Consider the following 22,629-nt stretch of genomic DNA (forward strand, 5'->3'; position numbering starts at 1 on the left):
TGTGGTGCAGCATTCTGTTGTGGAGCTCCAAGTGGCGGAAGTGCACACCGTGCCTGGCGAGGATGGTGATATTGCTCGTCCTCAGATGTAGTGGTGAATGCAGCCATCGTGCCCCCCCATCCTGATGGTGTCAGTTCGATGGGGTCCAAAAAGTTGGTAAATATGCGTAAACAGAAGAATTCTGAGTGCAAACCAAGAATTTTCAGTCGAAACACAAAGATCTCACAGCCAACAGTTTGTCTGAGACACCTGAGTGCCCTGCTGCAATTACTTACCTTTTATCCCCATCTGTCAAACAGGCATTTAAACTGGCCCCAATCAGTGTGAGGAGATTAACCAAATTCATGTAGGTTTGATTTGTGACGTTTTCAAAAATACATGTGCAAATAAAAAGAGCTACTGTTTGTTTACTGTTAATCACGAGCTACTGAAACAAACATAAAGGAAAGCTATTTTTTTATTCAATCATGGGATGTGGGTGTCGCTGGCAAGGCCAGCATTTATTGCCCATCCCTAATTGCCCTTCAAAAGGTGGTGGTGAGCCGCCTTCTTGAACTGCTGCAGTCCATGTGACGAAGGTTCTCCCATAGTGCTGTTAGGTAGGGAGTTCCAGGATTTTGACCCAGCGACGATGAAGGAATGGTGATATATTTCCAAGTTGGGATGGTGTGTGACTTGGAGGGGAACGTGCAGGTGGTGTTGTTCCCATGTGCCTGCTGCCCTTGATCTTCTAGGTGGTAGAGGTCGTGGGTTTGCGAGGTGCTTTTGAAGAAGCCTTGGCGAGTTGCTGCAGTGCATCCTGTAGATGGGACACACTGCAGCCACGGTGCGCGGTGGTGAAGTGAGTGAATGTTTAGGGTGGTGGATGGGGTGCCAATCAAGCGGGCTGCTTTGTCCTGGATGGTGTCGAGCTTCTTGAGTGTTGTTGGAGCTGCACTCATCCAGGCAAGTGGAGAGTATTCCATCACACTCCTGACTTGTGCCTTGTAGATGGTGGAAAGTCTTTGAGGAGTCAGGAGGTGAGTTACTCGCTGCAGAATACCCAGCCTCAGACCTGACCTTGTAGCCACAGTAGGTGACTCCCAGGATGTTGATGGTGGGGGATTCGGTGATGGTAATGCCATTGAATGTCAAGGGAGGGGGTGGTTAGATTCTCTCTTGTTGGAGATGGTCATTGCCTGGCATTTGTCTGGCACGAATGTTACTTGCCACTTATCAGCCCAAGCCCGGATGTTGTCCAGGTCTTGCAGCACGCGGGCGCCGACTGCTTCATTATCTGAGGGGTTGTGAATGGAACTGAACACTGTGCAATCATCAGCGAACATCCCCATTTCTGACCTTATGATGGAGGGAAGGTCATTGATGAAGCAGCTGAAGATGGTTGGGCCTCGGACACTGCCCTGAGGAACTCCTGCAGCGATGTCCTGGGGCTGAGATGATGGGCCTCCAACAACCACTACCATCTTCCTTTGTGCTCGGTATGACTCCAGCCACTGGAGAGTTTTCCACCTGATTCCCATTGACTTCAATTTTACTAGAGTGCAATAAAACAGAAAATGCTGGAAACACTCAGTAGGTCAGGCAGCATCTGTGGAGAGAGAAACATAGGGTTAACGTTTCAGGTCGATGACCTTTCGTCAGAGGAAAGGAAAGTGCTCCTCAGTATCTGCACATCTGGATTATTCTAATTTCTCCATCCCATCAGTAGATGATTTAGATGGCCTTGACCCCAGCCCGACTGCAGGGATTAATGTGGTATAATGATTGCTGAGGCTATCATTGCAGCAGGCATCATTAATTATCCTTATTGATTGCAGCTTTCAAAGATAAAGCATACTGCTGACTGGAAAATACCCTCTTTCTGCAAGGTCAAGGCTAAAAAAAATGACATTAAATAACAACATTCAAACAAAGAAATAAAATAACCTTTCACAGAATTGGGTAATTAAGATCCAATTACGGCATTAATCCATGTTTATAAAATGACAGAGTTCTGCTTGTAAAGTCATTTTCCTAAAATTGCTTTGGTACATGATAATTGCATTATCGCAGGTAACTGTAACAGCGCATTAAAAGGGGATCAGTTTCCCTGAGTGTCTGCTACTTGCTCTGTCGGCTGACTTACTCACCTACAAAAGTGCAATGGCCTAGTGGGACCTGTCTAAAAATACTAATGATATGATAAATGAAATGGGTAGATGGAGGAAGTAATAATGAGACTCAAATCCGATTATATTTCCTGGGATGATATAATGGAGCTGTAAGGCATCCTGAAGATGTAATGGCTTATATATACACATCCATGCATCAGTAACAGAATTATGTTGTCTGGTATCATGCTGTAATGATTTGAAACCTGTTTAAGTTGTAAATTTCTGTGTGGAAATCTCTCTGATCAAGATTCTTCTTTAGTTGGCATTGATAAATTAGGGAAACATGACACTTGCTATTTTTTGACTTGGTAGTTTAAAGTATGGTAATATCTCCTGTTACAACATACCAACATAAATAAAAGAGGACTAAGTAATTAGGTCAGTTATCTTGGCTGCTAATAGAAAACTGTTTTATTGACTTGCAAATCTATTTTAATTAGTATTTGACTGAAGAATGCTAAGAAGAGGGAATAAAAAAGGTTTAAGTATGACAGGCCTAAATATTGCTGCAAATTCTGACTTCTTGAGCTAATCAGCCTATACCTGTGCCGTGTACAATTTATACCCCTTTTTTGAGTTACTCATAAACTGATTCATGTGAAGTAAACACACAGGTAGGTACATGAACAGTAGTTGGGGAGATTGATCAGATGTGCCAATGTATACTCTCTAGTTTCTTAAATACCTCTGTTCATTTCTTCAGTGAGATACCATTATTTAGGGGTAAGGAAAGAACAAAACAATTTTACAATTATAGTTTTCTATCAGTGGGAAAAGCAAAATGAATAATGTTTCTCATGTTACTAGTTTTCTTCACAATTTAAATTTGTAGACATAAAGGCCAACAAAAAGCTTTGAAACCTGATGCCATTGATTTCAATGTTTTAAACCCCAGATGTCCCATGGAATGCACATGCCTTTGAAACTAAAACAGCAGCACAGTGTGAGAGAACTGGTGCAGTTTTAAGGAATCATATAATTTCTAAAACTTTGTTGATATCTGCAGATAAATACAAAAGCACATACTTTTGATATATATCATCATCAATAGGAATGACCATTCATAAAAATTCAGAATTGAAGGGTCTGACACTCAGTTTATCCAAATCTGATGGAAAACTCAAACCATCAAGATTATGTGTAAGCAGAAATAGTAATTTTCAACTTTGTAGGGTCCTTTTATAACCTAAAGTTGACTAAAAGGAATAACTTCAATCACATTTCAAACAATATAACATACGGTAGCTCACAACAGCTCTCACTCTTTACGAACTAACTCCATTTGCAATCTCTGCCTGAAGTAAATTGTTTCACCATGTCTAATGCCGACGATTAAGAAAATGTCTCTAAGGTTGAATCTATAGTGCATTCTTTGAGAATGCAAACTGAGGTATAGTTGGTATTCTTGAGTTGTACCATCTGTTTTGCATTGATATGCACCCAAACACACTTTGCATCGGTGCAGAAATCACAGTATAAATGCAGCCTAAGTTACATTCTCAAACTTATATTAAACATTGACAATTACGTAAGTAAAGGAGCTCTGTGCATGCTCGTGCTTTATACTTACAGTGCTAACTATTAAGCTACCAGGGATCTCACACATTGGCCAGCAGGGAATCGTACATATTCTCCTGCTTGATCACAAGGGAATTGGACAAATACCCATCACTGACTGGCAAGGTAAAAGGCTATATGTGTAAAGTGATGGAAAATATTCTTTCTGAACATTAGGTGGCATATAAAACAATGTGTCACCAGATCCAACTGTAATTAGGACAAAATGTCATGGTTCCTGAGAACAGAGAAATTGTATCTGTTCAATAAATGGACAAGGTACAGATTATCCACAGCTGTTGCATGGGCTAACAATCCTGGTTCTGTAAGTGATAGTTAAATCTGTGTTGCAACTTCTGGGTATGAGGGACACAGAGTTTTACACGATAACACTGTAAAACCACTTGCTGATGGGGGTCCGACAGTTAACATCAGCTGAGCAGCTGTGTAGTATTTCAAGAGCTATGAGAAAACTGCTGAGCCATGATAGAGCTTCTGGAGGAGGCCGTGAGAAAAACTGATTTCTCCAGCAGTATTGGGGGCTTTAAATGAGACAAATCAAGTTTTTTAAAATTTAATTTTTAATCTTGTTTAGTGGAAAATTCACACAAGACTCACAGAAGTGCCGAGTGGATGATCCATCTCGGCCTCCTCCCGATATCCCCACCATCACAGAAGCCAGTCTTCAGCCAATTCAATTCACTCTACGTGATATCAAGAAATGGCAGAGTGCACTGGATACAGCAAAGGCTATAGGCCCCAGCAACATCCCAGCTGTAGTGCTGAAGACTTGTGCTCCAGAACTAGCTGCGCCTCTAGCCAAGCTGTTCCAGTACAGCTACAATACTGGCATCTACCCGACAATGTGGAAAATTGCCCAAGTATGTCCTGTCCACAAAAAGTAGGACAAATCCAATCCGGCCAATTACCGGCAGCAATCCGGCCAATCATCAGCAAAGTGATGGAAGGTATCGTCGACAGTGCTATCAAGCAGCACTTACTCACCAATAACCTGCTCACCGATGCTCAGTTTGGATTCGGCCAGACCTCATTACAGCATTGGTCCAAACATGGACAAAAGAGCTGAATTCCAGAGGTGAGGTGAGAATGACTGCCCTTGACATCAAGGCAGCAATTGACCGAGTGTGGCACCAAGGAGCCCTAGTGAAATTGAAGTCAATGGGAATCAGGGGGAAAACTCTCCAGTGGCTGGAGTCATACCTAGCACAAAGGAAGATGGTAGTGGTTGTTGGAGGCCAATCATCTCAGCCCCAGGGCATCGCTGCAGGAGTTCCTCAGGACAGTGTCCTAGGCCCAACCATCTTCAGCTGCTTCATCAGTGACCTTCCCTCTATCAGAAGGTCAGAAGTGGGGATGTTCGCTGATGATTGCACAGTGTTCAGTTCCATTCGCAACCCCTCAAATTATGAAGCAGTCCGAGCCCGCATGCAGCAAGACGTGGACAACATCCAGGCTTGGGCTGATAAGTGGCAAGTAACATTCGCGCCAGACAAGTGCCAGGCAATGACCATCTCCAACAAGAGAGAGTCTAACCACCTCCCCGTGACATTCAATGGCATTACCATCGCTGAATCCCCCACCATCAACATCTTGGGGGTCACCATTGACCAGAAACTTAACTGGACCAGCCATATAAATACTGTGGCTACAAGAGCAAGTCAGAGGCTGGGTATTCTGCGGCGAGTGACTCACCTCCTGACTCCTCAAAGCCTTTCCACCATGTACAAGGCACAAGTCAGGAGTGTGATGGAATACTCTCCACTTGCCTGGATGAGTGCAGCTCCAACAACACTCAAGAAGCTCAACACCATCCAGGACAAAGCAGCCCGCTTGATTGGCACCCCAACCACCACCCAAAACATTCACTCCCTTCACCACCGTGCACCGTGGCTGCAGTGTGTACCATCCACAGGATGCATTGCAGCAACTCGCCAAGATATCTTCAACAGCACCTCCCAAACCTGCAACCTCTACCACCTAGAAGGACAAGAGCAGCAGGCACATGGGAACAACACCACCTGCACGTTCCCCTCCAAGTCACACACCATCCCAACTTGGAAATATATCGCCATTCCTCCATCATTGCTCGGTCAAAATCCTGGAACTCCCTTCCTAACAGCACTGTTGGAGAACCTTCACCACATGGACTGCAGCGGTTCAAGAAGGCTGCTCACCACCACTTTCTCAAGGGCAAATAGGGACGGGCAATAAATGCTGGCCTCGCCAGCGACGCCCACATCCCATGAACGAATAATAAAAAAAAAGGTTGCAGTCATAAAATTAATATTTTTTGTCCTATTTTTATATTTTTTGAAGTTACTCTTAAGTTTCTTTGAATATCTTTTGGATTTTGGAGAGCACTCTAGTCTTTTCAACTGAAAGTGCCACAGAATTGTGGAGGTGGGATATGACAGGGGATTGGCTCAATCAATTGACTGACCTGCAGAACTATTGAAAATGAGTCGTGGGTTTTAAGACCCAATGAGAATATAAGCAGGTAGGATTTGCCAGACAGGATCATACCTGAATTGAAAAGGAACAGAACAGCATAATCCTGTAGCGTAGATAGACGCATACATTCCATGTTTTGAGACCCATTCAGTCCATGTTTCCTGATAAAGGTAGTTAATTTGGTAATTGACATGAGAGCTGTTCAGTGAGGGTGAGCTTGGAACAAAAGGCAAAAAAAAATGGTATCTTAAAGAATATGCACAACACCTTCAAAATGATTCAAGCACACCATCAGTGGTCGATTACGAGGAAAAAGACTTGTTCACTGTACCACATCAAGAATTAATGCCCATCAACAAAACAACCATGGTCCTTCAATAACTAAAAAATACATTTAGAGTGCAATTTACCTTTCACAAGAATTATTGATACTCGCTTTGTAACATAATTTTGGTGCAATAAAATACAATTGTGCAACCTATTTTAAAAACAGATACAGGTATATACAAATTCAAATAGGAACAAATTTATTTTTCCAACTCTGTCAGAATCAGTTCAATTCAAACCAGTGTGGATTCCTTTGTCAAAAATGACACTCATTCCCAGTTATGAGTGAAGAAACAACCTAACCCCAATTCGCAAGACTGATGAATGAAGCTTTGTGAATTTTAATAATCAATCTCACACTTAGCCAATGAGTTGATAACTTTTCTTAATTGGAGTTAATATTGTTAGGATTAATATTTGAACTCTGAACAAAAGCTCCAGTAATGATAAGAGAATCTGGTGATAATCTCCACTGGTCTCTGTATCATTCCAGGAGTTAAAATCTCCTGGGCCTTACGCTCTGAGGGGCTGGACAGTTCACGCCCACTTCAGCCGTTGCACCCCTGTTTCTCACTCTGTGTTAATATCGGGGTTTGTGTGAAACCTGTAAACTTTGTCTTTTCTGAACTTGAGTGTGAAATTTGATCATAAAACCTGTGGAAAACTTACACTCAAGATGCCTGCTGCTGCAACTAAAAAGTAGGAGAAAAAAACAAAATTGGCACCATCAACTTCACAGTATAATAAAATCAATGTATGCATAGGAGTGATTTCAAGGCATTAAGCTCATTTCAGGATTCAGACGACAATTATAAACCACTTGAACTCTTTCTTGGTTCATAGACTCATCTGAACTCGCTTATAATATTGAATTATTAATAAATACCAGTTTTGTATAATAATTTTCACAGCAATCTGATCAGATCAAAGTTGTTCTGGTTCAGTAAATTCAAAATGTCAAATATTGAACATAGAAGTACATCCTCCACAAATTCACAGCTAAGACTATCATAATAGTATTTATGAATATTAGTCTTCAGTTTAGTGATCCAGTCTATTGGAGCCAATCCACTGAAACACACCTTTATATTTATATTTTGTAAATATTTTCATTTATGTCAGAGTGGGCTATTACGGTTTGATTTGTATCAAATAGTATCAGGTAATGGAGGTAATGTGGAAGACGGAATGTGGGAGAATGCGTAAGTATACTCATTTTGGCTGACCTGGTTAGGTCATTAAAGCGCTTCCTGCACTGGACCCAGGTTCGGGAGATGTTACTGCTGCTGCTGACCTCCTCTGCCACCTCAAGCCAGACCTTCTTGGTAGCAGAGGCAGGCCACTTCCTCCCGTCCGCTGAGAAAAACGTTTCTCTCCTACTCCTCACCCCATCAAGCAGCACCTGGAGTGAGGAGTCAGAAAACCTTGGAGCAGCCTTGTCTCTGGCCTGCTCCATGTTCCTAAATTGGTTGTTTGCTGCAGGGTTTGGATTGGCATATCTCTTTAAAGTAGATACATAGGGCTCGATTTTAGGAGGGAGGCGGGTTGGCAGCGGGGGGTCGACTGGGCACGTGGGTAACGCGCCCAGTGAATTTGGGGTGCTCTGCACACAATCGCAGCCAAATTGAAGCCACTTACCTTGGCTTCCGGGTTTCCCGTCTTAGACCTGCGCAGCGGGCGCACTGCGCAGCCGCATCACAGGCTGTTAGCAGGAGGAGCCCTATTTAAAGGGGCAGTCCTCCAATGCTCCTCCTGCAGCAAACAACCAATTTAGGAACATGGAGCAGGCCAGAGGCAAGGCTGCTCCAACGTTTCTCTCCTACTCCTCACTCCAGGTGCTGCTTGATGGGGTGAGGAGTAGGAGAGAAACGTTTTTCCCAGCGGACGGGAGGAAGTGGCCTGCCTCTGCTACCAAGAAGGTCTGGCTTGAAGTGGCAGAGGAGGTCAGCAGCAGCAGTAACATCTCCCGAACCTGGGTCCAGTGCAGGAAGCGCTTTAATGACCTAACCAGGTCAGCCAAAATGAGTATACTTACGCATTCTCCCACATTCCGTCTTCCACATTACCTCCACCACCACACAACTCCTTCTGCACTGCCACCACTACACTCTCGCATCACTCCTCACATCCACTCAGCCATCATCCTCACCTTGCCTGCACTTACTCACCGCCCCAGTTCCCATTCGAACACTACCACGCAACCCAATCCTCATACAATCTCATGGCCATGTCTCACACACACCCTCCCATGCATCTCCCTCACAGTCACCCCCACCCACACCAATGCATGCAGCGGGTCACTATGCAACCATTACTCAATCACTCCTCTCTGTGTTTTGCCTTGATAGGAGAAGAGATGCCAGAAGGCCCACGAGATGGATGATGGCGAAAGGGGACGTGGAAGTGGGGATGCCACTCAAAGCGCTTCCACGTCTCACCCATTGCCCCCTCTCAACCAGTACCCACAATGCTGCCTCCTCTCCAGGTGCTCGAGTCTGCCCCTGCACAGGTGCAGGTGGAGTAGTCTTCGGAGGGGTCCTCACGGGCACCAAAACACAGAGGGCGTCCGCACAAAGCATCTCATCGGTCAGGACATGGACAAGAGCAACCTGCCACTACCTCTACTGAAGCCACAGGGGTAGCACCACATAGGGGTTCCTGTAAACGTAAGGTGAAGGTTTTGTGAGCATAAAGGGGATGCACAAGGGTGTTTGACAATTTGTCATGTTTTTTATTTTTATTTGATTTCTTCCCCATTCATAATAAATCTTATTATTATCACCACTACTGCCACATCTTGCCAATTCGTGACTGGCTTGTGGACTAGGTCCCTTTCATGAGGTTCACCATGAACACGCACACTTGATGCCACTCATTGGGTCACTCTATAATGGGTGTAGGTGTCGTTGCACCACTGTTTTGTGCAGGGGGCAGGGGAGGGGGTTGGTATGGCCGCTCCTCTGTCCAGGTGGTGATGACTGGACTCTTCACACAGTCTGATGTTAGGAGAACCGTTCACATATCAGTGACTCCATGGCCTCACAAGCAACCAGGTGAGCCGCTGTTCTGCCCATGGGTTGTTCCTCCTCCTTGTCCTCCTCCTCCTTGGCCTCCTCCTCCTCCTCAATATAGGTGGCAGATGTGGATGGGGCCTCCTCCAGCGGCACCCCTCTCTGTTGTGCCATGTTGTGCAGGGCACAACAGACAACTATAATGCGTCCCACTCTGTCTGGCACGTATTGAAGCGCTCACCCAGAATGATCAAGGCACCTGAAGCGCATCTTGAGCAGCCCTTTAGCCTGCTCAATTGTAGACCTGGTAGCGATGTGGCTGTCGTTATATCAACGCTGTGGCTTGGTGGGGGGTTCCTCAGAGGTGTCATAAGCCACGTGTGCAGGGGATATCCCTTGTCCCCGAGGAGCCAGATCTTGCGGGTTTTGGGTGAGTGGAAGAGGGGCGGGACGCTGGACTTCCTGAGAATGAAGGAATCGTGGCAGCTGCCAGGGTATCTGGCGCCCGTGGGAAGCCAGCCACAGCGTGGAATCTCACTGCCTTCTCCATCTGGCTGAGGTCATCCATGGGGAAGTTGATAGAGTGCGAGGACCTGTGAAACAAGCCGCCAGTGACCTGCCTTATGCACTTGTGTGCAGACGACTGAGAGACCCCGGTGATGTCCCCGGTGGCACCCTGGAAGGATCCGGAGGTGAAGAAGTTGAGGGCAGTGGTGAGTTTGACAGCGACAGGTAAGAAGATGGTGCTCGGTCCATCCGGGAGCAGCTCGTCATTAAGGAGGCTGCAGATGTCTGCGACGACCTGGCGACTGACTCTGAGCCTCCGTATGCACTGCTCCTCAGAGAGCTCCAGGAAGCTGAGCCTCGGTCTGTAGATCCTGTGGCGAGGGTAGTGCCTTCTGTGATGCATCTCTGTGATTGCCCTCCCTCCTGCTGTGCAGGTGGATGTGTCACAGCACTGTGTTGTGGAGCTCCATGTGTCAGAGGCGGACGGCGTGGTTGGCGAGGCTGGTGATGCTGTTCGTCCTCCGAGGAGGTCATGACTGGAGCTACGGCAGCCCCCATCCGGAAGATGTACGTTTGAGGGGGTCCGCATGGTAGGGAAATGTGTCTGCACACCGGGGTTGAGGTTCCAAGTTGGTGAATTTTATTATTAGGAGGAGGGTGGTGGAGGCCAAACTTTGTCCAAAGTGACATAGTGGCCTCCTGCAATGAGTGAGGGTCTCCCCCCCACCTGTCAAATGGACCTTTGCAGCTGCCACAGGCTGGTGGCTGCAACACATCCGTTTCAACTGGGAGTGTTTCCCCCAGTACGGGAAACAGTCTCAGTTGAGTTGAAAATCCCACCCCTCCTAAAATATCATGTCAATCAGGTCTGTAAACAACCTGAAGTATCTACTTAATTAGTTTAAGTGGCATCCCGCCGGCTTTAATTGCCGGCGGGAGTCCCACATGCGGGGGCTGCACGCGCATCTAAGCGCGTCACTGGGGAACCCGGAAGTGGGCGGGTTGGAGCCAGGCTCCGGACCCGCCCCGGGAATCCCCGATTTTTGGAGCCCCCCCCCCGCCACGAACCCGCCGGCCCGGAGGTCCGAAAATCGAGCCCATAATGTCCCTCTGTGGACATGTGTGCCACTATTTGCTCTGCCCCACAATAAGTTTCCCCATCATTGTGAATGGTGACAATCTAATGTATGTTGTCTGTGGTTGGATTATAATAAAGGGAGTCGCTGTATTTTTTAAAAATGTCTGCCAGCTGACAGTTGAGTCATCTGATTCTTGCTGGTCTTTTGTTCATTTATCTTCCTGGTAGGTCTGAGACAATGTTTGGTAGTGGAGAGGTTAATAAGTATGTAATCCTAGCAGTTAGTGGGAGGATGTTACCTGGCAGATCTTGGACACTTGGTTGACAGGATCAGGATCTGTTCTTGGCTTTGTGGAGATTCTGACTTTGATTTTCTGCCACACCCACCACTGAGTTTTTTTTGGCGGATCCAGGGTCAGAAAATTACTCGGATGGGATTTGCTATCGACCTTCCCCACCCCCCCACTCCTTCACATCCATCACATTTTCCACTCCATGGGCCTGATGGCAGAGTTAGGTCATAAGGACAGGCTTTTTACAATTTAATAAAAATCAAGGAGATATATACTTGTTTTGAGTTGCATCCTTTGAATGCTAGATACAAGGGATGCCAGTGAAGCCTGTGCAAATGCTCACAGAATGTGGCCTTGCATAGGCTGAGGAGAAGTCCTAAAAATTGCAAAATATTTCAGCGAGTTTTGCAGGCAGCACAGAAACTCCAGTTATCAACTAAAACATAAAGATCGGCTGAGGTAAGGGTCGCATATCTGTCGTGGGTGGCAATCCTGTTTGCACCTCTTCCCCCCCACCCCCCAGAGATGTGCCCCATTTACTGAAGCACTGAAAATTCAGGCCTCAGTGTTTAGGACCCTTGGAGTTTAATCATTCTTTTAAAAATCTGAATTCTCTTACCTTGCTTTTAATATAGTGACTGTTTTCTGTTTTGATTAATTTATTTATTGCATAATGTTTTCTTGCTATTTGGAGTTCATATATATTACATTTCCATGAAATTATATTTTTGCCATTTAACATTGAAAAGCAATTTAGTTTCATTAGATGGGAATTCCTGTAAGATTTATTTCAACATTTGAAAAGAATTGTTTTCTTGCTTAATTGCTAATGTTTATATTAAACATTGAAGGATAGTATATACCTGGAGGACAAAAATACAAATTTCTATTAAAACATGTATTTGGATATATCTTTTATTGTGTTCCCATGCTAGTGTGTAATTTTGCTTGATAAACCTAGTCTAGCAGTTTTATTTCAAAACCGCATGTACGTGAATTTCCTGAGGGAATTCAAATTTCAGATAACGTGAAGTAATTGTTTCCTGGTTCATGGAAAACCGAATGAAATTTGTGAATGTCCATTTGAGCTTACACAAATAAAAGGAGAAAGGTCATGGAAAAATGTGAAATGTTTTCCAGTAATCATGAAAAAAATGCAATTTTTCCCCTAAGAACTGTTATTTCTGTGTCTAGAATGAGAAAAAGAATATGACTCCTTTGGTCTATTAATTATTCTTTCTTTAAATAGATTGAAGCAATTTTTTAAGAAGCAAAAAAAGCTTTTGCAGATACTGAAACTTCAACTGAAATTGGTTCCAGTTCAAATCGGCACACCTCTTGGCTGACGAAAACACTGTGTAGAATATAGTTCTGCACCAGAAAATGAGTTTGTGATATTACTCAAGCTTCCTTAAGTAGATTAGATGAGCAGAGGTGATGCACTTCCTCAGAAAGGAGAAGGTCTGCCTAAGCCATTTTTGTGCACCTTATAGAGGCACATAACAGGCCTAAAAGCATGCCTTCACAGAGTGGAAATTTTCATGGATCAAAGAAACTGAAACTGAAAGTGTGAGTGCATGTGATTGTGATGAAGAAATAACTTGCACAGACATAAACGCTATTCACTGACCTCGAGGACAAGCAAATGACCTGCTTAAAAGCTGCTTCTTGTGATACTCTTACGTCAGCTGTTAGGGGAAGGTGCAGAGTGACTTCCCTGGCAGTTTTTCTCTCTCCTTCCTTGGTTAAAGTCTTATCTATCCAAATTGATTCTGACTGAGAGCAAGCACAATTTTTGGGTTGGGCATATCAAAATATATCAACCATGCAAATGAGATATGGTGCACTCAGTGAAACACATATTTAGGTACGAAGCAATGGGGTGAACAAGAGGAATGGATTCAAGGAGCTCTTTTACATTCTACTTGTTTTTTTAATAACTTCTTGTGTGAAATGATCTCTGTTCCTACAGGGAATGTTTCTGCTAGATTTTTTTATATTTGGGAGTGAGTGCAAACCTTCCAACTTCGGGATTTTAAAAACTCGATGAACCTCAGTTTATTAGAGCACAGAGTTTTACCAGACTTGAGAGATAGAAATTGACTTTGGGCAAAGAAATGGGCCTTAGCACCATCTCCTTTGCATAAAGTTAAATGCTTTGTGCATATCTAAATTGCACATAAGTAGTCAGGGAACAACCAGACAATGTGCGAATATGAGAATTCAGAATGTGAATATGCAAATATGTCAGAAATGGTACTAAGCTTGTGCACACCATAAGTGCCTACATTTACACTGATGAAAACTTTTTCTAAGAAGCTTTTATTTAAAAAGAAGAATTTAACTTCTGCACAACGTAACATTTTACTCCATTTGTCTTTAATTTTCTTATTTCTCCACTATTCCCACTAAATTACCATTTTGTTTTGGACTAGTAATGACTTTATAAGATTAATGAATTACTTCAGCAAAGCAATGTAGCAAACACGGCGGGATTTTATCTAGGTTATTAGATGCTTTCTGCTTATTTTAATCAATTTCTTATGACTTCTATCAGCCATATCACTCAGTTTCCATTGCCTGCTACATTTACATTATCTCCTGCCTGACAGCTGCCTATTAACAGTATGGTAGCTGGGAAATCTGGGTAATTTGCAGTGATGACATTGTCTGACATTTTCAGGATGCTACAGTTTGGCAGATAGTTACAGTATAGAGCTGATAGCTCTATCTAGCTATTGGTGTGGCTAGATATTTTCCTTACTATGAGCCTCTTGGGGAAACAGTGAAACTATTATAATGGATTTAACCCTATAACTGCTGTATTTAAGATTTTATTTTCTGTTTTAGATTATAGGTAGAAATATTATTATCCCCAAATTTGAAATATAAAAATCTCATTATCAAAGTACGCTTGCTAGGCAAATCATTTTGGATAATTGTGAGATACAGCAAAAAAATACTTGCTGCAGCTGACTCTTATTCTAGGAAAACCATTCCCAAGGATCTTAGGTTTTAATAGAGATATAGATAACAACTATGAAACCTACGCCTGTCAAATACCAATAGGAGCCAAGCAGGAGTTTAAACAACAGTGTACAGGGTACATGTACAATAATACTTCACAGTTGCAGCTTTTGTTGAACATAAGGTTATCTCAATATTGTTTTAGCCCTTGCATTGGAAGTGATGATTGTGACAATTGAGGCCAGAAGGACATGTGATTCTATAATTATTCTGGCTACATTGCTTTGCTGAAGTAATTCATTATGAGCATGTCCTTATCTTGTCATAGCTCTGTATCATTAGCAATGTTTCGGTGCATTAGTGACCAGCCTCAGGTTGCATGAGCAGTGATTAGAGCTGTGGCACTGGCGGTAGAGTGAGTGATGTTTGAAATATCAAAATTGTTGTGCTAATTTCTTTTAGCATATGTGTCTAAGATGTCAAGAGAAGGAACTATTTTTGTTTCAAAGGATTCCATCTTGGAACAATTCATCTTTGTGTTACTAGAAATAACCTTCACCATAGACATTGTGGCCAATTTCAAATGCCATTGAATAATTTTATAGTGAATTTATGGTAATGTATAACAAATGTAGTTGAGTGCTTATTTCATTACCGTTGTATTGATTTCTTTGGTTGTTTGATAATAAACCTGCAATTAATATTTTTCACATACAAATTCACATCATAACATCTGCTGTGATCTAATAAATGTAGGTTAAAGAAGTTCTGTGACTTAATATTACATTTCTGCCAGCAGTGAAAGATCAATATTAATTTAATATCAGACCACAAAAAACAGTCAAGCATTCTATTATTACAGATTGCATGTTCTCCAGGAGCATATGTCCATTTTTATGTTGCAACATTACCACTGTCATTCTTGCTGTGAAAACACACATTTTGCATGCAAATATTAACCAGGTATCAGTGAATAATTAAAGGGACCGTCGGAGGCCGCCGACAAAAAGGTAAGTTTACTTTGTTTTTTAATTATCTTTATGTGGAACCAGGAGGAACAAGAGCGCTCCAATTTGTAGTGAACCATGGGCTGTTGTCTTTGGATGCACGTTCTAGGCACCCAGTCCACCTCATGCTGGTTTCCTGTGCTACACCAATTTCTCCCCCTTGGTGTACAATGAATGCAGTGTTGTTGGAGCTTTGAATAGCTGACCACAATCTGCCTAAGGCACTACTATCTGCTGCAAATTCCACATTCTATGCCAATGTATCATTTCAAACTCTATTGTTGATCCAACTCTCCTTCCTGGTACCTGATCATACCTGCTGGCTCACTCTAGACCACGGCCTAGAAATTCGCTGGGGCTGTACCTGATTTCAGGTGCTAAATGGGCTCCTGAGACTTCATTAATAAGAACAGAAAGTACAGGAAAATACTCAGCAGGTCAGGCAGCATCTATGGACAGAGAAACAGAATTAATGTTGAATTTCTAGATCAGCTTTCCTGGATCATGCCGTTGATATCTGCAAAGCTGTGCAATTCACAGTTCATGGTCTTGCAGCTAATCACTTGTTCTAGTGCATCACCCTTGCTTCGATAGGTGCTGGAAGGCAGTCTTGCCACCTGCTTGTAATTCCCCCTATACTCAGGAAGCCACATAATGCTTAGCTCTCTTGGCCATCTGAGCTCGGGTTATGTTTTCGTGATCCACCAATCACGCCCATCAGTCATCTAAAAGGTCATCAATTCACTCCAGTTGATCAAAAGTTAGTACTTTTCCTCTCTGTAACCACAGTTTCCGCATGGCTTGCATTCTAACTCTAGTTTTTCATAATTTTGATTCTGGGCTTTACATAATGTTTTAAATTTATGCTGATATGTTTGAATGAGATTAAAATGACTCAATTGCTTATTTCATTGCATCATAATTTACAATTGATGTAGGATCAACACAAGAAAATCCAGTAATTACTTTACTGCTGAGTGATCGTACCAGCTTCTCTGCTCATATCTTTTTGACTCATTTGTATTGGAGAGCTAAAAGTTCAAACGCTCTTGAGAAACTATCTATGTCATTCCCATCCTCATAATTGAATGAGGCTGGCTTTGATAAATTTACTATATATCAGAACTGGATCCACTGGACTTCTATTCCCCTGGTCTGTTGTCATTTTGCCGCATTCTGCCATTCTATATTCATTCTCCTTTTCTTCAGCCTCCTGCTGGTGTAATGCCAATTCATGCTTGTGCCATCTCTTTTCCACCTCTAGTCCCAGTCTGTATATTTCAAACACATGCTGGCATTAACTCATCCATCTCCTTAAAAGAACAAGTTCACAATGATCAACTTTTCCTTTAACTCCACTTGCTTTCCTTTAATTCCAAGTGTTATCCCAGATTATTGTCTCTAAAAGTTTGCCCACCACCGACGTTAGGCTGACTGGCCTGTAATTTCTGGGCTTATCCCTCTCCCCTTTTTTGAACAGGGGTGTAACATTTGCAATCCTCCAGTCTTCTGGCAGCGCACCCATGTCTAAGGAAGATTCGAAGATTGTAGCCAGAACCTCCGCGATTTCTACCCTTACTTTCCTCAGTAACCTCGGATGCATCCCATCTGGACTGGGTGACTTTTCTACTTTGAGTACTGCCAACCTTTTAAGTACCTCCTCTTTATCTATTTTTATCCTATCCAATATTGCTACTACCTCCTCCTTTACTACTATATTGGCAGCATCTTCTTCTCTATGAAGACGGATGCGAAGTATTCATTTAGTACCTCAGCCATGCCCTCTGCCTCCACAAGAAGATCTCCTTTTTTATCCCTAATTGGCCCCACCCTTCCTTTGACTACCCTTTTACAATTTACATGTTTATAAAAGATTTTTGAGTTTCCTTTTATGTTAGCCGCTAATCTATTCTCATACTCTCTCTTTGCTCCTTTTATTTCCTTTTTTAGATCTCCCCTGCACTTTCTGTATTCAGCTTGGTTCTCTACTGCATTGTGAACTTTACATTCATCACAAGCCTCCTTTTTCTGTTTCATTTTAATCTCGATATCTTTAGTCATCCAGGGATCTCTAGCATTGGGTGCCCTTCCTTTCCGCCTTGTGACAATTTGTCTATTCTGTACCCAAACCATCTCCTCCTTGAAATTGTTCAGTTACTGTTTTGCTGACCAATTTTTGATTGAAATCCACCTGGGCAAGATCCCTTTTTAACTCACTAAAATTAGCCCTCCTCCAGTTAAGTTTTTTTAAATTCGTTCATGGGATGTGGGCGTCGCTGGCGAGGGCGGCATTTATTGCCCATCCCTAATTGCCCTTGAGAAGGTGGTGGTGAGCCGCCTTCTTAAACCGCTGCAGTCCGTGTGGTGACGGTTCCCCCACTGTGCTGTTTGGAAGGGAGTTCCAGGATTTTGACCCAGCGACGATGAAGGAACGGCGATATATTTCCAAGTCGGGATGGTGTGTGACTTGGAGGGGAACGTGCAGGTGGTGTTGTTCCCATGTGCCTGCTGCTCTTGTCCTTCTAGGTGGTAGAGGTCGCGGGTTTGGGAGGTGCTGTCGAAGAAGCCTTGGAGAGTTGCTGCAGTGCATCCTGTGGATGGTACGCACTGCAGCCACTGTGCGCCCATGGTGAAGGGAGTGAATGTTTAGGGTGGTGGATGGGGTGCCAATCAAGCGGGCTGATTGTTCCTTGTCCTTTTCCATAACTATTCTAAACTTAATGATATTATGATCACTGTTCCCCAAATGCTCTCCCACTGAAACATGCTCCATTTGCCTCACTTTATTCCCCAGAACTAGATCCATCACTGCTTCCTTCCTCATTTGTAAACAATTTTACAACACCAAGTTATAGTCCAGCAATTTTATTTTAAATTCACAAGCTTTCGGAGGCTTCCTCCTTCGTCAGGTAAATGTTCAGGAGCTCCTTGAAGTCTACGCATTTATACATCACAGAACAATACATGGTGTTTACAGACTGCCCCTGCAACTGCCCGTTGCCAAGGCAATCACCGTGTTCAGACAGAGAGGTGTCACCTGCAGAACCCCCGAATACACATTCAACAAAAAAACAAACAGGAAAAAAAAAACAGAGAGAGGCAGAAACATCCGGAAGGCAGAGAAAGCCAGCAAATGACCCATTATATTAAAAACAGATAACATTTGTTCACTGGTGGGGTAACGTGTAGCGTGACATGAACCCAAGATCCCGGTTGAGGCCGTCCTCATGGGTGCGGAACTTGGCTATCAATTTCTGCTCGACGATTTTGCGTTGTGTGTCTCGAAGGCCGCCTTGGAGTACGCTTACCCGAAGGTCGGTGGATGAATGTCCATGACTGCTGAAGTGTTCCCCGACTGGGAGGGAACCCTCCTGTTTGGCGATTGTTGGCCATCGTATCAGGCAACGGAACCCTGTGTGAGAACCTCTCTGGATACATCGAGGGCATCCTGAAACCCATCGTACAGGGAACCCCCAGCTTCTGTCGCGACACTACAGACTTCCTACAAAAACTCAGTACCCACGGACCAGTTGAACCAGGAACACTTCTCACCACGATGGACGTCTCGGCACTATACACCAGTATCCCCCACGATGACGGCATCGCTGCGACAGCATCAATACTCAACACCAACAACAGCCAATCTCCGGAAGCCATCCTACAACTCATCCGCTTCATCCTGGACCACAATGTCTTCACCTTCGATAACCAGTTCTTTACCCAAACACACGGAACAGCCATGGGGACCAAATTCGCACCCCAATACGCCAACATTTTCATGCACAAGTTCGAGCACGACTTCTTCACTGCACAAGACCTCCAACCAACACTATACACCAGATACATCGACGACATTTTCTTTCTATGGACCCACGGCAAGGAATCACTAAAGAGACTACACGATAACATCAACAAGTTCCATCCCACCATCAAGCTCACCATGGACTACTCCTCAGAATCAGTTTCTTTCTTGGACACACGAATCTCCATCAAAGACGGGCACCTCAGCACCTCACTCTACCGCAAGCCCACGGACAACCTCACGATGCTCCACTTTTCCAGCTTCCACCCTAACCACGTCAAAGAGGCCATCCCCTATGGACAGGCCCTGCGAATACACAGGGTCTGCTCAGACGAGGAGGAACGCGATGGACACCTACAGACGCTGAAAGACGCCCTAGTAAGAACGGGATATGACGCTCGACTCATCGATCGACAGTTCCGACGGGCCACAGCAAAAAATCGCATAGACCTCCTCAGGAGACCAACACGGGATGCAACCAACAGAGTACCTTTTGTCGTCCAGTACTTCCCCGGAGCGGAGAAACTACGTCATGTTCTCCGCAGCCTTCAACATGTCATCAATGAGGACAAACACCTCGCTATGGCCATCCCCACACCTCCACTACTCGCCTTTAAACAGCCACCCAACCTCAAACAGACCATCGTTCGCAGCAAATTACCTAGCTTTCAAGAGAACAGCGTCCACGACACCACACAACCCTGCCACGGTAACCTCTGCAAGACATGCCAAATCATCGACACAGATACCACCATCACACGAGAGGACACCACCCACCAGGTGCATGGTTCATACTCCTGTGACTCGGCCAACGTTGTCTACCTCATACGTTGCAGGAAAGGATGCCCCAGAGCATGGTACATTGGCGAGACCATGCAGACGCTGCGACAACGGATGAACGGACACCGCGCAACAATCGCCAAACAGGAGGGTTCCCTCCCAGTCGGGGAACACTTCAGCAGTCATGGACATTCATCCACCGACCTTCGGGTAAGCGTACTCCAAGGCGGCCTTCGAGACACACGACAACGCAAAATCGTCGAGCAGAAATTGATAGCCAAGTTCCGCACCCATGAGGACGGCCTCAACCGGGATCTTGGGTTCATGTCACGCTACACGTTACCCCACCAGTGAACAAATGTTATCTGTTTTTAATATAATGGGTCATTTGCTGGCTTTCTCTGCCTTCCGGATGTTTCTGCCTCTCTCTGTTTTTTTTTCCTGTTTGTTTTTTTGTTGAATGTGTATTCGGGGGTTCTGCAGGTGACACCTCTCTGTCTGAACACGGTGATTGCCTTGGCAACGGGCAGTTGCAGGGGCAGTCTGTAAACACCATGTATTGTTCTGTGATGTATAAATGCGTAGACTTCAAGGAGCTCCTGAACATTTACCTGACGAAGGAGGAAGCCTCCGAAAGCTTGTGAATTTAAAATAAAATTGCTGGACTATAACTTGGTGTTGTAAAATTGTTTACAATTGTCAACCCCAGTCCATCACCGGCATCTCCACATCATCCTTCCTCATTGGGCTGGAAACACATTGATCAAGAAAGTTCTCTTGTACACATTTTAGGAATTCCTCCACCTCTTTGTCCTTCATATTGTTACAATCCCAGTCTATATTGGGATAATTGACATCCCCCATTATCACTACTCTATAGTCCTTGCACCTTTTCTGTAATTTGCTTGCAAATTTGCTCCTCTATCTCCTTCCCACGATTTGGTGTCCTATAGTATACACCAAGTAGCGTAATAGCTCCTCTATTGTTCATTAATTCTAACCAAATAGATTCTGTCTTTGACCCCCCCCAATTACATCATCCCTTTCCGGTGCTATAATAGTTTCTTTGATCAATATTGCCACACCCCCTCCTTTCTTTCCTTCCCAATCTTTCCTGTATACCTTGTAGCCAGGAATATTAAGTTCCCAATCCTCCCCTTCTTTGATCACAATCCGATGTGGCGATTTGTGCCTGCAGCTCACTAACCTTATTTACCATGCTACGTGTATTTACGCACATGCACTCCAAACCCATCTTAGACTGCCTCACATTTCACCACTGTCTGATCCCTCCTATTTCTGAACTATTTTTACTCTGGTGCTATTTGTCTCTCCCAGTCCTCTGTGCACCTTGTTTCTCCTCTCTAATGTTTCATCCTGGTGCCCACACCCTGCCAAATTTGTTTAAACCCTCCCCCACAGCATTAGTTAACCTTGCTGCCAGGACATTGGTCCCACCTCTGTTGAGGTGCAACCCATCTTGAACAGATCCCTTTTGCCCCAGAATTGGTTCCATTGCCCCAGGAATCTGAAACCCTCCCTCCTGCACCATTTCTCCATCCATGCATTAACCTGGGCAACCTCTCTCAGGGCAACAAACCTCATAACAGCCCCAGGCCTGACATCCTTGTCTCAACTGTTGGCTCCTCATTCGGGATCTTGCAGAATTTTCAGCCAGAGCCTAAATACGAGCTTCAGTCAGCAGCAAGGGGAACAGCTGACAAACGAGAGTTGTGGGGCTGTCCTGGTGGCAGGGATTATTTTTCTAAATTACTTTTGAGTAATATATTTATAATCATTTTTTGAAGAGCATCTCACTCCTCCATGTATTCTTTTGCTTTTAAAAGTTTGGGATGATTCCGAGGTGGATCTTTTTCAAAAATGTACGGTGATGAAAGAATTTACGAACATATGAATTAAGAGCAGGAGTAGGCCATTGAGCCCCTTGAGCCTGCCCTGCCATTTGATAAGATCATGGCTGTTCTGATTGCGACCTCAACCCTATTTTCCCGTCTACCTACTATAACCTTTGACTCCCTTGTTAATCAGGAATCTATCTGACTAAGCCTTAAACATACTCAATGACCCTGCCTCCACCGCTCTCTGGGGAAGAAAGTTCCACAGACTCATGACCCTCTGAGAGAATTTTTTTTTCCTCATCTCCATCTTAAATGGGAGACTCCTTATTTTTAAACTGTGGCCCCTAGTTCTAGTCTCTCCCACATCCTCTTCGCATCTACCCCTTCTAGTCTCCTCAGGATCTTACATGTTTCAAAAAGATCACCTCTCATTCTTCTAAACTCCAGTGTATACGGGCCCAACTTGTCCAACCTTTCATCATAAGATAACCCCTTCATCCCAGGAATCAGTCGAGTGAACCCTCTCTGAACCGCTTCCAAAGCAATTATGTCCTTTCTTAAATAAGGAGACCAAAACTGCACACAGTATTCTAGATGTGGTCTCACCAATGCCCTGTACAACTATAGCAAAACACCTCTACTTTTATATTCCATTCCCCTTGCAATAAATGACAACATTCCATTTGCCTACCTAATCACTTCCTATACCTGCATACTATACCTGATTCATGTACGAGGACACCCAGATGCCTCTGTACTTCAGAGTTCTGCAATCTCTCTCCATTTAAATAATATATTGCTTTCCTATTCCTCCAG

Source organism: Heptranchias perlo, chromosome 13 (assembly GCF_035084215.1).
Source record: "Heptranchias perlo isolate sHepPer1 chromosome 13, sHepPer1.hap1, whole genome shotgun sequence".
Lineage (NCBI taxonomy): Eukaryota > Metazoa > Chordata > Chondrichthyes > Hexanchiformes > Hexanchidae > Heptranchias > Heptranchias perlo.